At 47.6% G+C, this 15,003-nt stretch overlaps 1 pseudogene across 1 annotated transcript; it reads right to left on the bottom strand.

The window, feature by feature from the left end:
- Positions 1 to 444: 444 nt before the first annotated feature.
- On the bottom strand, positions 445 to 12,524 carry LOC308469071 (major histocompatibility complex class I-related gene protein-like; annotated as a pseudogene). The gene is made up of 8 exons (XR_013991612.1): positions 12,433 to 12,524; positions 10,964 to 11,239; positions 8,942 to 9,217; positions 6,044 to 6,328; positions 5,280 to 5,384; positions 3,883 to 3,921; positions 2,727 to 2,768; positions 445 to 2,197 (listed from the first exon to the last, which is right to left on the bottom strand). The product of XR_013991612.1 is annotated as a major histocompatibility complex class I-related gene protein-like (transcript).
- Between the last annotated feature and the right edge of the window lie 2,479 nt (positions 12,525 to 15,003).

Here is a 15,003-nt window from a genome sequence, read left to right as displayed (position 1 = left end):
GCCATCCTAAGAGAATAAGGGCAGCCTTCATGGCGAGTTCCAGCACCCCTTTTTCTAGAAAAATAGCACTCTCCCCAGGGGCCCTAGAAGGCCTTCACACTCCAACAGCCCCAGGAAGCTTCAACCACCTCCCAGTGAGACCAGACTGTCCCCAGTGGCACCTGGTAGGGGCATTATGAAAAGGATGTTGAGATTCCCCCTCCATCCAAATGCTGGACCCCATCTGGCGATGGTCCTTCTGCTACAATGCCATGGTCCCCCTGACTCACCCGGGAAATATACATCACCATTTCACCATTTCTTGCAGGGAATCCACTGGGGGCTGGCCATAGTCCGAGCCTGAGCACTTTCCACAAGAAATCAAATGCTGTTGATTTCACAAAATGTATGTGACGCCTGATGCCTTCTCAACTCACACATTTCAATCAAAGGGGAGGAGGAAGAGATATTCCAACGCTGAATTTATTGACACTGAAAACCATTCATTCATTCTTTTTTTAAAAAAAAACACTTTTCAGGAATTGTAAATAAGCAACACAAATGCAACATGCAAGGAAAAGTCAAGCGTTACCTGCATTTCACCAGCAGGCCCTAAAATTCAACAGTAAAATCCGTTTTTAAAAATCCCAGTCACAGTGGTCGTGTGGATCTCAAAAGGACATATCTCAGGTGCCAAAGGGCAGGACAAAGGTGTGTGTTTTTAGCAAACAATAGCAGCTGTAAAGTGAAGGTGTCAGACCCACCTCTGTGCGCAGAGATGCCACCATTTAGGAGCTGCCACAGATAACACTCTTTCCTGGGCCACTGGCACCCCACGTGTCTGTGAGCAGCGGAATGTCTGGGGCAGCACCAAGATCCACACTGAATTGCAGTCGGGAGAATCTGATTTTGGTGTGGCAGAACTTTTTTCCTGGGGAGTGGGAAGGAGGAGGAAGGGGGCACCTTAAGAGACATGAAAACGGAAGGATTTGGGAGCAGGTGTGTGTAATGTAATGGTCAGTGTGCTAGACTAGGAGCTGGGAGACCAGGGTTCAAATGCCCCCTCGCCCTTGAAGCTCACTGGGTGACGTTGGGACAGTCATTGTCTCTCAGCCTAACCTACCTCACAGGGTTGTTGTGGAGAATAAAACGAGTGGAGAAGAACCATTCAGAAGAACCATTCATAGACCAGGGCTGGAAACTTGCATGCAGACGGCTCCAGGTTCAATCCACAGCATCTCCAGGTAGGACCAGGAGGGAACCTTTTATGAAATCCTGGACTGCCACTGCCAGTCAATGCAGGCAGTCTAGAGCTAGATGGACCAATGGCTCTCTGACTCAGTGTAAGGGAACTTCCTGTCTTCCTCCTGTGACTCTCTCTCTGGGCAGAAGAAACACACTTCCAGTCCCCACCCAATAGTACATCACCCACATCGACTGGATAATGCCTTCAGCAGTATGAAATGAAAGCAGAGGACCAACAAGGTCTGCACTGCAGGGGCCTCTTCTTTGGCCTGCGGACTGGAGGCACGTCCATTTGCCCTAGGAGTTCCCACTCTCCTCCTCTGGGTTCAGCACCAACGTCCCGCCTGGCCAGGGCACCTAGGAACAGTTGGCAAGGAGGCCGGATGGCTTCTTCCCTGCGTCTGGAGCCCCTCTCAGCAGCACACCTTTTAAAATGTGTTTGGGGGTGTTATTGGGTTGTGATTTTATCCTGTGAACCGCCCTGAGGCCTGCAGGTATAGGGCAACATACAAATTTAATAAATGATCAATAACAATGCCTGTCACGGGGCAACAAAAACCCCTTTTGCCCAATTCAGTCCGCAGCTGATAGCACCAAACCTCTTGGGCAACAGTAATTTGGCCCTTTTCCTCGCAGTCTCCTTTTGCTGCTCCTTTGGTGGCAGGACGGCCAGTCTAAGGTCACTTAACGGAGTGTCTTGAGAGGCTGAAATGGTTTTTGACTCCTTGGAGCTCAAATTCCTGTGTTCTTTTGTGTAGTCTGTTGTTTTCGCTGCAGAGGGGGAGATAGTTCTGGATGCCAACCACGTTCCCATCTCAAAGCAGCCCTGAGGAGCCAGTCAGCCTGGAGGCCTCTCCCCGCTGGGATGGGCAGGTTTGGAGGCAGACATTTCATAAAGGGAAGTCATCTGAAGGTGGCCTCCCTCCTCGTTGAAAATTCCTCATTTCTATTTCTGTGCTGCCTTGAATGTTCCCTGCAGGAGGAACCAGAGGAAGAAGCAGGATGAAGCTGTCAGTATTGGGGCATTCGATGGCACAGAGGCCACCCGCTGCAATCCCTTGACCTATGAAGCCACGCTAAAAATAAACATGCTCAGAGCAAAGACTTAAGGTTTCCAGAGGAGGCACCAGCAACTCAGCCAAGCCTCTCCCTTTAGGGAAGGTGGGAAATACACAGGGACACTAAGCAGCTCGATCCGGAATATAAATGCCTTCTTGTTGTTCAGACCCTGGGCTTCTTGGGAGGAAGGGCAAGATATACATTGAATAATAAATAACAAATTCAAAGTAACAGAGGAACAAGATCCTCCACAAAATCAGGCGGCAGCAGAGATGGGCTTTCTTTGCGCATGTGTGTGCAGAAGTTATTCTCACTTGCGGCTGACTCCAGATTGTTTTATCATTCCTAGAAAGTAGAAGCCCCCCATCACCAAAAGAATGATCCCCTCCCCACGGAGGCCTGTTTTCAAGGTGGTCATCCATCCTCATCCACTCCCCACTTACCGACGGAGGAGCTGGTGGAGCTGGCGGGCTCCTGGCTGCTTGCTGCAAAAAGGAGAAAATAAAGAGAATGCGTATCACTGCCTGTGTTTTAGGGAGGGAGTTCTCATTTCCACTTGCACCTTTCCCCTCTGCTTCCACACACACACATATCCCTCCATGCCCCATTAAGTCCAAATGTTAACATAAGTCTCAGTCTACAACCTCCTAAGATTATACAGTAAAATTATAATCATACAGGAATAATAATTTGGGATGCTTTGCAACCATCAGTGCAGTTCTCCATGTGTTGCCCAGATGTACTATTATCTGCGCATGTACATGTGCAAATGATTATGCAGTGCTCCAGTGTTGCCTTAAGTTGTGTTTTCTGTGAAGTCCCATTGTACGTAGCAAAACTCACACACCAAGGCCAGCCCAATACATTTTGACACCTGAGGCAGGCCCCAAAATGGCCTCCCACTCCCCACCAGGGAAGAAGGGGTGAGGGAAGATTTATACCCAGGGCATAGGGAGAAAGATTGACATGGGGATCTGCTGCCCTGCTGAATCCTGCCACCTGAGGCAGTCGCCTCCCCTTGCCTTCTGGGTGGGCTAGCCCTGTCATACACCATTCTCCTGAAACGGAAGTGCCTTGTGGTTTTCACTGTTCCTAAATGTTGAGCTTTGGAACGGACTGTGGCTAAAAACACACACTCTCCTTTCATGCTCATTGGGTGGTTATGGGATGCTGGAGACGGAGACCCTGCTCCAGAAATAGTGATGGGTCTTTGACCGCCTGTGACCTCTGACCTAGGGTTGCTATACGTATTGGAAATCCCAGACATGTCCTCTTTTGGGGGGTCTACATGCCCATCCGGAGGGGGGGATTTTTACACTTTTAAGCTAATGTCTGGGCTCTGTCTCTGTCAACTCTGCCTCTGTTTTTTGGGGGGCAAGATCAACAATCTTTTGGGCTATCGTGCAAATAAAAGCTCAACAACATGCCAACCCTACTGTGAACACTATATCACAGGCAGTTAGCACTTAGTGGATGCTATAAAATTCCAGGGCAAAGACCTGATGACTGAACCCTTGCCCACTCTGGCACCTGCGGTCACCAATATATTCATGCAACAACAAAAACAAACGCTTTTCAAAGGAAAAAGGAGTCACTCACTTGACGTTCTTTCATAGGCTGCTTTCATTCGTACTTTCTCTACAGAAACAGAATAAGAAAATCAGATCGGGGAGAGGATGGAGCGTGAGAGGCGGGGATTCCAAATTTTGGCATTGCACAGGGCGCTGCTGAAATTTGACATTCCACTGCTGCCAGTTACATGTGGCCGGTGGGCAGAAACTGGCTAAGCAACCAGTGGAGTCTACTTTGCTGCTTCCTCTTCCCCCCATCACTTGCCCCAACAAGAGACTGCAAGCAAGGCTTTGATGGTACTCATGGCCTACAAGCAACAAACAAACAAACAAACAAACAAACAAACAAACAAACAAACAGGAAGGGACACTTGGGCAAGCAGGAAGCCCAACCCTGCTGCTTGCTTTCTCTCTCCCCACTTCAACAAAATATCATTTGGGGTGGAAGCAGGCAAACCCTTGTTGCTCCAGCAGCTGTTTTGCACTGCACAGCAAGAAGGAGCTCGTTCTTGACCAAGGGCTCCGACTGCCTCCGAGACTCCAAGAAAGACCTTCACAGGTGCTATACAAGTTTAATTCCCGTTCCCGGTCTCCATTGGCTGGTGAGGTATCTCTTTTTAATGTTATATGAATTGTTGAAAATGTGTTATGGTCCATTGCCCATGGCTGCCATTTTATTTCTGGTGCCCACAGCGCTTTCATGACATTTAAAATGTCCCCACTGTTCGAGAAGGGTTGGAAACCCCAGCTGTAGATCGCTACCATCACAGATCTACAGGACACACAGTGACTCAATCACCAACAATTGTACTGTGGACTCAGTTATACAGCTGCAAATGAAACATTTTAAATGTGTTGTGAAGTGCATTATATTAACGTGACACCAGATGGCGACAGTGAGCTATCCCAAATTCAATGCCTTTTTCAAAACGGTTTTTAAAAAGCATTTTCACAGCGGTTTTTTTATATGTATGTAGATTCCAGCTTAGTATCCCTGTGCAAATCTGGGCTAGGGATCAGGGATATTTGTGACCCTGCCAATGTTGCGGACTTTGGTTCCCAGCAGCCAGCATGGCTAACTGTCAGGGTTGACGAGAATTGTGGTCCATATCGGAGTCTGGAGGGCCACAAATTCTCCATCGTTGGTCTAGGTGACAGGTACTTGCCAGCCCCTTAGCATTTTGGAACCATTATTACATTATGTAACCCACATGAATCCTGCTTCCCAAACATATCAGAATAGGGGGCAGGAGGCAGTGGGGAAGAACAGTTAGGGTTGACCTTTGGGTACTTTCTGGTTGGTGTTCCACAGGTCATTTATGGGGTGGGGGAAACTTGTGAGGGAGCTGCCAGGAAGGCTTTGCCATCAGCACATTCTCAGTCGGGACAGACAAAAGCCAGCAAATCTATCCAGTGTTTACTTACTGCGGACAAAAAAGATCACAGCAGCCACCACAACCACTGCCACCACAGCAGCCACAACGCCCCACACAACGTTTTCCAGAGTGGCGGAAGAATGGCCCCCCTTGGCTAAAAGGAAACAAATTATATTTCTGTTCAGACACTGGTGGCAGCTCCCAAAGCCTCATCCAGACACCCCACAATCTTTTTTTTGGAGAAGAGATTCTGCATACCAAATCTGAGAGCTCCCATGCGCAAAGAAATGTGCTATGGCAGTGCTCTCTAGGATGCCCTCCCCTCTAAGGCAACCCATCGCTCACCATTAGATGGCTTCAGAGAAGACCAGAAGTACCTATGATTAAGAGTGGCATTCAGCAACCTCATGGGACACCACATAATTATAAACCAGTAAGATTTCTCACCTCCCAGAGAGGGTCCCTCTCCTTCCAATGATTACACTTCAAACTCCGCTCTTTGAACACCACACCCTCCCCACTTCCCTGAACCTAAATCACATCTCCTTCTTTGCACCCCCAAAGTATGGATGATGTCACATGGAGTATTAGCCTATGATAGCACTGGAGTCCCTCGTTCGACTCTGGGTGCACGTTCTCCTCCTAGAATCCAGCAAAGAAGGCCATCCAAGAGGTTGGATGGTCATCTGTCATGGATGCTTTAGCTGAGATTCCTGCATTGCAGGGGGATGAATTCGATGACCCTTGAGGTCCTTTCCAACTCTATTGTGATTCTCTGACTCCTCCTCCTGCCCCTCTCCTGTCGTTCCTCACCAGGCTCCTCCCAGGCCAAGACCAGAGCCTGTGTTAGGCTGTCATGCTCTATGTGGCAATAATAGCGGTTCCTGTCCTGGGGGTCCACGTCAATGCTGAGCCAGGCGTGGTAGGTCCCGTTGGAATTGGGAGCGACGTCCCTGCGGAAAGTGGCATGCTCCATGACCTCCCCGTCCATCCTCCAGGTGGTGTCAATCTCTCTGGGGTAGAAGCCATAGGCCTGGCAGATGAGGGACTCCTGGCTGTCTGGAAGGACCTGACGCGTCACCTTCCCCACTGGGAGCTCTGCCAAAAACAAAGGAACCTCTCCAGTAGCTGGCAGGATGGATGGTGCAATTCACGTGGTCATCCAGTGCCATCCTGACCTGAAATTCGATTACTGATGCCTTCAACATCCCCAAGAGATGACAAGGTCAGAAGAGAGAAATTATCAACTTCCCTTGTGTTTCGTCAGACTTACAACTCCCTGTCCTCCACAAATATGCTTAAGGTCTTTGTAGTGAATATCATCAATAGATTTAATTGACCCATGGCTCAGACGGATTATGTCCCCATACCTGTTCCCATAGATGTTCCACAGTGAAACCTTTGTCCATTTTTAAAAGAAATTATTCAGACAAACCCCATGGGTCTCCCTGCTATGGGCCTGTGATACCCAAAGCAATCTGAAGCCCCTGTGTGGCTGTTGCAGAGACTGAAGGTCCCCACTTCCCCACAATTGTCTAAGTCCCCCCCACTTCAGGGTTTTCCCCAAGCAATCTGAGACTGCGCCTGCATGAAGCTAACTTCTCCTCTGCCCTCTTCATGCCTCTCCTGGTTCTTTGAGACCAGGGAGGAGGGGAGCTGGTCACAGCAGGAGGGTGAGACTCCCTGGATTCTTCAGCAGCCTGCCTCGCTTCTGTCTCCTGGCCTCCCTCCTCTCCAGCCTCTGCTTCTGCCTCTGATTCGGGACTGCTCTCTGTCACAGACTCTCCCAGCTCACTAAGCCCTGTTACCTCTTCACATTCTGACACTTCCCAGTCTTCTCCCTCTTTTCCCTTTGACCGTTCATCATTGTCCTACCACCACTCCCTGAGCTCTGAGCCTTCTTCTCTTGAGGGTTCCTTGGCTGGTTCCTCCCACCAGTCCTCTGCATCCAGCCAGCCCATGACACCCACACACCCGAAACCCCTCAAATGTCTCATTTATTTTTACCAACCACACCCATGTTTTTATAGTTTTGACACACAGTCCAAAGACCGCTTCAGCTCCCTGAGTTGCTCATGGGTCAATCTGTCCCTCTGACCCAAAATTATCAGCCACCCCTTCTAGGCAGATTTGGGCTTCTTTTTGATTTTTTAAAAAAATCAACATCCACACACTGTAGCCTGAAGTGACCCACTCCCAGACTTCCTTCCTGCACCAAACAGAGTTTTGGTCTGAAATGTGATGTGGCTGGAGAAATAAGTAGCGAAATCACCACACGACCCTCCAACAAGAAAGGCGATTCAGACTCAACATCAGGAATAACTTTCATAAAGATAAATTCAACAGTGTAAATAAGTTTTGATGGATGTAATATTGGAATACTGAATGGCTTAGTTCATGTAAAATATGCAGGGATTTACGGTATGCAAAATGAACCATGAAAAGAGAAGGAGGGAAGTCACTGATATTTTAAGGTTGTTTAAATGAATATTCTAAAATGTAAAACAGAAAAGTTTAATTATTTATATTTTATATTATATTATATTATTTATTTTTAAAAAATATTATTAAGTACAAAATAGAAAAATATATATACAAATATACAAAGAAATAAAGAAAATACATGTAACCAAAGGAAAATTAGAAAATATAAAGAATACAAATATTTTACCTCTTCACATGCATATAATTATTTACACCTCTATAAAGCGATGTTCACAAAAAAGAGAAAAAATGAAAGATGAAATATAAGAGAAAAAGAAAAGAAGAAAAAGTAAAGAATGAAGATTTTAAAAGTAGATAAGTATTCACTATACACAACCATTTCAAATCTGTATTTATGTTCAATTATGTATTTCCATCTTATCCATATCTAGCTTAATTAAAATATTTTTAAAAGACTTCCACTGTTTGCCCCACGCGTTTTTAATAATCCATTCGCCATATCCTCTGTTCTTCATATTTTGACTTTAAGCCTCCTTAATATCTCACATTATATTTTTTATGTTACTCACAAGATTATTCTAAACACAGCCAGATTTTGGTAGCAGAGCCCTGGTTTTGTAAGTAATCATTTAGACACTCCCACTGTTTCATGACCATAATTTTGGGTTTTCTCCTTATTAGATCTGTCAATTTAGATTTATATATATATATAATATATATACACACACACACACACACACACACAGTAGTACCTTGGTTCCCAAACAAAATGTGTTCTGGGAGTCTGTTTGACTCCTGGAACTGTTCATAAATGAAGGTGTGGCTTCCAATTGGCTGCCGGAGCTTCCTACAGCCAATCAGAAGTCGCAGAAGCTGCACCAGACATCCGGTTTCCCAAAATTGTTCAAAAATCGGAACACTCAACTCTGGTTTTTGATCATTTAGGAGCCAAAACGTATGAGTTCCAAGGCATTCAGCAACCAAGGTATGACCGAATATTTTAAAAAAAGGAATACCCTTCCAACAGCAAGAGCTGTTCAACAGTGGAAGAGTCTCCCTCGGGAGGTGGTGGACTCTCCTTCCTTGGAGGAGTCTAAGCAGAGGTTGGATGGCCCTCTGTCCTGGATGCTTGAGCTGAGATCCCTGCATTGCAGGGGGTTAGACTAGATGACCCTGGGGGTCCTTTCCAACTCTACAACTCCATAATTCTACCATTCGATGCATTAGCCCTCCTCCCCACTCCCATTCCCCACCCACCCATCTCACCTGTCCTCAGCAGAGTTTCATTCCCGTAGTCCAGGTATCTCTGCAGCCACTCAATGCATTCCTCCTCCAGGTAGGCCTTCCGGTACTGCTTCTTGGCCAACTCTGCCTCCTACTTCCTCTTCATCACTTGGGCCTCTCTGTCAGCTGCCGTCCAGGTGAGGGTCTCCTTCTCAAAAGTGAGGAAGTCCCTCCCGTCGTAGCCGTACTGGTAATACCCTTCTTTGCGCCCGTCTGGGCTCAGCTCACAGCCGTACATGAGCTGCAGAGTGTGGAAGCCTGAAATAGACCCCCGAGAGGTCAATTGGGGGGGGGGGGCAACAACACCAGAGCAAGATTTCTATCCCATGTCAAGCCCCACAATAACAACAACAGTAAGGTAAAGTTAAAGGACCCCTGGCCATAAGGAAGGCTGATGGCCGAAGAATTGATGCTTTTGAATTATGGTGCTGGAGGAGACTCTTGAGAGTCCCATGGACTGCAAGAAGATCAAACCTATCCATTCTGAAGGAAATCAGCCCTGAGTGCTCAGTGGAAGGACAGATCCTGAAGCTGAGGCTCCAATACTTTGGCCACCTCACGAGAAGAGAAAACTCCCTGGAAAAGACCCTGATGTTGGGAAAGATGGAGGGCACAAGGAGAAGGGGACGACAGAGGGCGAGATGGTTGGACAGTGTTCTTGAAGCTACCAGCATGAGCAGCATGACCAAACTGCGGGAGGCAGTGGAAGACAGGAGTGCCTGGCGTGCTCTGGTCCATGGGGTCACGAAGAGTCGGACACGACTAAACGACTAAAGAGCAACAAAGGACCCCTGGAAGGTTAAGTCCAGTCAAAGATGACTATGGGGTTGTGGCGCTCATCTCCACTTTCAGGCTGAGGGACCTGGCGTTTGTTCACAGACAGCTTTCCAGGTCTTGTGGTCAGAATGACGGAAACCAGAGTTCACGCAAACGCCGTTTACCTTCCCAATGCAGCAGTCCTTATTTATCTACTCGCACTGGCATGCTTTCGAAGTGCTAGGTTGGCAGGAGCTGGGACAGAGCAACGGGAGCTCACCACAGCGCCACCTACATCCCTTAACAACAACAACAACAATCATAATACTAAACAAGGCACACATCCCCCTCAGCCTTACTGATGTGGTCCAAAGGAAAGCAGAGCAGGATGTTTGGCACCAGCTTGGCTGAAGGTGTTGCCCGTAGGAGTCATGCAAGACCCCATCCAACGCCTTAGGGACTATGCTGTGGATGTGTGCATGGTTTACTCCGTAGCCTTTTCTCCTCCTGCAGCTATCCCACAAGGCAGTGGAGGTTTAGGATCAGGATTCTCCTCCTCCTAGATGGGGTCCCTTCCCAGGTGGATGAGCCCCACCTGCCCCTCACTTCCCTCTATGGCAGGGGTAGGCAACCTAAGGCCCGGGGGCCGGGTGCGGCCCAATCGCCTGCTAAATCCAGCCTGCGGATGGTCCAGGAATCAGTGTGTTTTTACATGAGTAGAATGCATCCTTTTATTTCAAATGCATCTCTGGGTTATTTGTGGGGCATAGGAATTCTTTCTTTCTTTTTTTCAAAATATAGTCCGGCCCCCCACATGGTCTGAGGGGCGGTGGACCGACCCACGGCTGAAAAATGTTGCTCTACGGCATGTGCAAAAAACGCCTTTTTGACCGTTGGGCCCACTCTCAGTCTCGTCTGCTCAACCCACCAGAGCCTGTCTCCGCATGCAGGGGACGTCCCTAACTCACCGAGGTTTTGAGACCCATCGGCTCCCCTCACCTGAGTCCCAGGATTGTGGCTGCTGTCACAGGCTGAAAGCTTCTAGGAGCCACAGGTGAGAGCCGAGTGCAGGTGGGGACCAAAGGTGGGCAAACGACCCCGGAAGGAGCCTGACTGGCAGGGAGAAAGCAGCTTATCCCTGTTTAGGAATCATTATTCTCCCTCTCAAGTCACCATCTCCTGCCCCTGGAAGGGACAAACCTGGCAGAGAGAGAGGGAGACTGAGCTCCCTTCCTGCCTGCCACTCACCTTTGCTCTGGTTGTATTGATCCTGTAGGTCCAGCAGGTACTGGCTAAATTTCATATCCAGCTTGAGGAATTCCTGGGTGCTCTTTTCCCAGTACTGAGCATTGTCCTTCTCTGCTTTCAACATCCAGGAAACTTGGGGCACAGACTTCTCGGTTTCGCTGTCATACTTAACAATGGGCTGGTGGTCCACGTACCCCCCAGCAATGAACGGGGGCAGCCCCTGACTGGGCCCTGACATCCCCGTGCATAAGTAGCGCAAGGAGTGCCTGGAGCAGCCTAGGAAGGACACAGAGAGGGGGCGGGGGCAAAGCTTCATATATTTATTTACCAAATCCTTATTTCCTTATGAATAGCCTTTGGACTATAATGTAACTTAAGTAGAAAACTATATTTAGAAATATTTTTCCTGGAAAAGCATTTTTTTTTTCCAAATCCGATTTAAATAAAAGAAATCCGACTTAATTTTTTTTAAATCTGATTTTAAAAAATCATTAACATTTATCCACCCTGGTTTGTAATAACTTGTTGTTGTTTAGTCGTTTAGTCGTGTCCGACTCTTCGTGACCCCATGGACCAGAGCATGCCAGGCACTATTAGTAATAACTAATACCTAATAACCAATATTCTAAAAGCTTCAGTGAGTTCATCGATAGAGATCTCAAAGTATTCCCAACGAAGCCTGAGGCATTTATATTTTCTTGCAACTTGTTCCACCAGCACACGATTTTTAAAAGCCAAGGTTTCAACAAAATGATCACAATTTTGTCTACCCTCTCCGACTGGGATCATAGCAGCGAGTTTACAACAATGCAGGCTAACGTCCCAATATTGAGTCAGCTAATCAGCGAGAGGCGGGAATCAGATTTTATTCCATTGTAAGCAATAATTATATGGGCTGCACTCGGTCAGCAAAGGACCATCATCTCCCCATCACTTGTCCCTGAGGCATCTTTCATAGGCTAAGCAAAAAAGCTAATGAGCCCAGGGGGAGGGTTTGTCCTCTGCTGAGTTAAATGTCTTTAGTAACACCAATCCAAAGCTTCCTTATAAAAATATTTATTTATTTATTTACAAGGATTTTTCTTTTTTTAAAAAACGACCAGGTTGCCCCCTCCACTTGCCGGGATTCTTAAGTGGGGAGAGGGGAGCTGTGGCTGTCAGGTCCTCCTTTGGGGGTTCCCCCTGGGGCATCTCGTGGGGGGGCGCTGGGAGACCACAATTCTGGACTACGATGAGTCCCCTCTGGCTGGATCTCCCCACTGAATCCCAGACTGGCTTTTGGGGGGGAGAGCAGGTCTCCAGAACAGCAGGGAGGGTAGTATCTCCTGCAGATGAGAATATCAGGAGGAGGAAGGAGAGACTAGAAAGCGGACTGGATCCGGATTAGGCGGTGGGCAGCCCCTCCCTTCTCTCTCTATTGCCCACCCACATTCTGCCCATCCCGACTTGTGGCACTCGGGGGGACTCACCGAAGCAGCCCCCCAAGAGGAGTAAGAGCGGTCCCCACCAAGGAAGGAGCAGCAGCCGCCCCATCGGCCTCCCCCCTCGCCCCACCCAAAGCCCCTCCTGCCCAAAGGGCTGAGTGCAAATTATTTTCTCCCCCCGCCCCAGAGCACAGTCCTTACATGCGCAGTCCAGGAGCAGCAGGTGGGCAGCCGCCCCCAGGATCAGGGGGAGCCATCGGAGGAGGAGGACCCCCATCTCCCCCCAAAACGAAGCTCCTTTTCCTCCTCCCTCCGCCGCCCTGAGACCCGCTCTCTGCCCCGCCTGAGGAACCAGCAGCAGCGGGAGCCGGGATTGGCCGAGGGGGAAATATTCTACCAATCGGAAATCGGCGCGCAGATTGCGGCATCAGTCGCCAGGCAGAACTCGAGGCGCAAGTTTGGGAGGGAAGCTGGAGAGGGAAAGAGAAAGTGATCGAAGCTCCTCGCTGGGAGTCGCCGCCTCCCTCCCTCCCTCCCTCCCCCCCCCCCCGCAGCTCTTCCTGTCCTGCCCTGCAGGGAGGGCGGAGGGGGTTTCCCAGGGGAGGACCCCAGGTTCAACCCCCGCATCTCCAGGGGGGTCTGGGAATGCCCCCCTCTCTGGAACTGGGGAGAGGGGCTGTGAGATCCTGAGCGAGGTGGACTCGTGTGGAGTCAGTGCAAGGCAGCCTCCTGGGTCCTGTTTTTAAGAAGCCCTTGCATGGCTTAAAAGATGGCTCCCTTCTTCCTCCACTGTCAGAAGCAGTAAATGCATTAGCATCCCACTCGCTGGGTGTCCCTCTTCCGTCCTCCTTGCATGCTTCCTTACTGGGACATCTGGGAGGCCACTGGGAGACCGCCATGCTGTACTTGATAGACCCCTTTGGGTTGACCCAGCAACCTGGCTATTCTCCTGTGTCCCTCTACCTAGTGGCAGGGGGTTCCAGCGGTTAACTGTGTGCCTTGTAAAGAAATGCTCAGTGTTGCAACTAGGGCTGAACCTTAGCGATGAAGTCAAAACACACACAGAGAGAGAGCACACACAGAGAAGGGAAGCAGGTGCTGGGACACTGACAAACCCATTTGGTTTTAGCACAGGGTCAGGCCAGAGCCCACCAGCTTGCCACAATTTCCTTTCTCCATGTTGCTTTTTAAAGGGCCATTTTATTTCTCCACATATCTCTGCTTCCTTCTCTCGTCATACTGGCTCCAACATGAGTTTCTCTTTTTTAAAAAAATGATATTTATTGGGAATTTAAAGTTACAGAAAAGAGGAAAGAAAGAAAAGCAAAGAAAAAAGAGATTAAACAGTACAAATCAATAAAAAGAAAATAAAAAATACCAAACATACAATACACCAAAATCAAAAACAAAAACAACAAAAATAAATTTAAAAACAAATCCAATATTCCCATACCCTTATCTTCATTAACTTGTTTCCTCGACCTCCTCACACCTCCCTTTTTTGTATTCTAATTATTAATTATCTCAGCAAATCCTTTCCATCTTTCACTATAATCTGTCCTTTAATTGTCTTAATTTATTTTAGCCTTATCTTACCACAAAAAAACCCTAGAACTTAAAAGCTTATTTATACATAACTCCTTATAACATTTCTACTAAAGCCTAATAGTTTCATTCCAAGATTTTCCTAACAGTCATTAATTTTGCAATATTTCTCTAAATAAATTTTTAAACTTTCTACCAATCTTCATCCACCGTCTCTTCTTCCTGGTCTCGGGTTCTGTCAGTCCTTTCTATCTGTTTCATCTAGTCCATCAACCTGGTGATCTTATGTCCAAGGCTCTTAACTCTTTTCCATGTCCCTTCTGCAAATCTTCTTCATAATTGTACCTGCACTTTACTTTATCTTCTGCTGGTCTTGTTCTTAATTTCCTTCCTTTGTCTCTGAGGAGTAGATCTCGGGGGAACAACCTAAAAGTGTCTTTATCCCTTCTCAGCCGGTCAGCCCATTCTCCATAGTTAGCAGTAAAATCCAAGAAATATTCCAAAACATACTTCAATGCCCCTCCAAAATTAATTCCTTCCTGTAGCACCTTAAAGACCAACTAAGTTAGTTCTTGGTATAAGCTTTCGTGTGCATGCACACTTCTTCAGATACACTGAAACAGAAGTTACCAGATCCTTCTATATATTGAGAAGGTGGGGAGGGGTATTACTTAGAAGGGTGGTGGGAATCGGAGATTGGCAGATAGCTGAGATGAGCCTGTTGACGACTCTTAACGACTGTAATAGGTCTTACAGGAAAAGGCAAGGGGTGAGAAGGTGAGAAATGGCTTAGTCATGTATAATGAGATAAGAATCCGATGTCTCTGTTCAGACCAGGTTTCTCCATTGTTTTAAGTTTGGTAATGAGTTGTAATTCAGCAGCTTCTCTTTCCAGTCTATTTCTGAAATTCCTTTGTAGTAAAACAGCTACTTTGAGATCTTGTATAGAATGTCCTGGGAGATTGAAGTGTTCTCCTACTGGTTTCTCTGTTTTGTGATTCTTGATGTCAGATTTATGTCCGTTTATTCTTTGGCGTAAGGTTTGGCCTGTTTGTCCAATATAGAGAGCTG

The sequence above is a fragment of the Podarcis pityusensis genome (assembly GCF_964106645.2).
Source record: "Podarcis pityusensis genome assembly, contig: HAP1_SCAFFOLD_166, whole genome shotgun sequence".
Lineage (NCBI taxonomy): Eukaryota > Metazoa > Chordata > Lepidosauria > Squamata > Lacertidae > Podarcis > Podarcis pityusensis.
The sequence above is the reverse complement of the archived record's forward strand: the minus strand, read 5'-3'. Positions and strand labels throughout refer to the sequence as shown.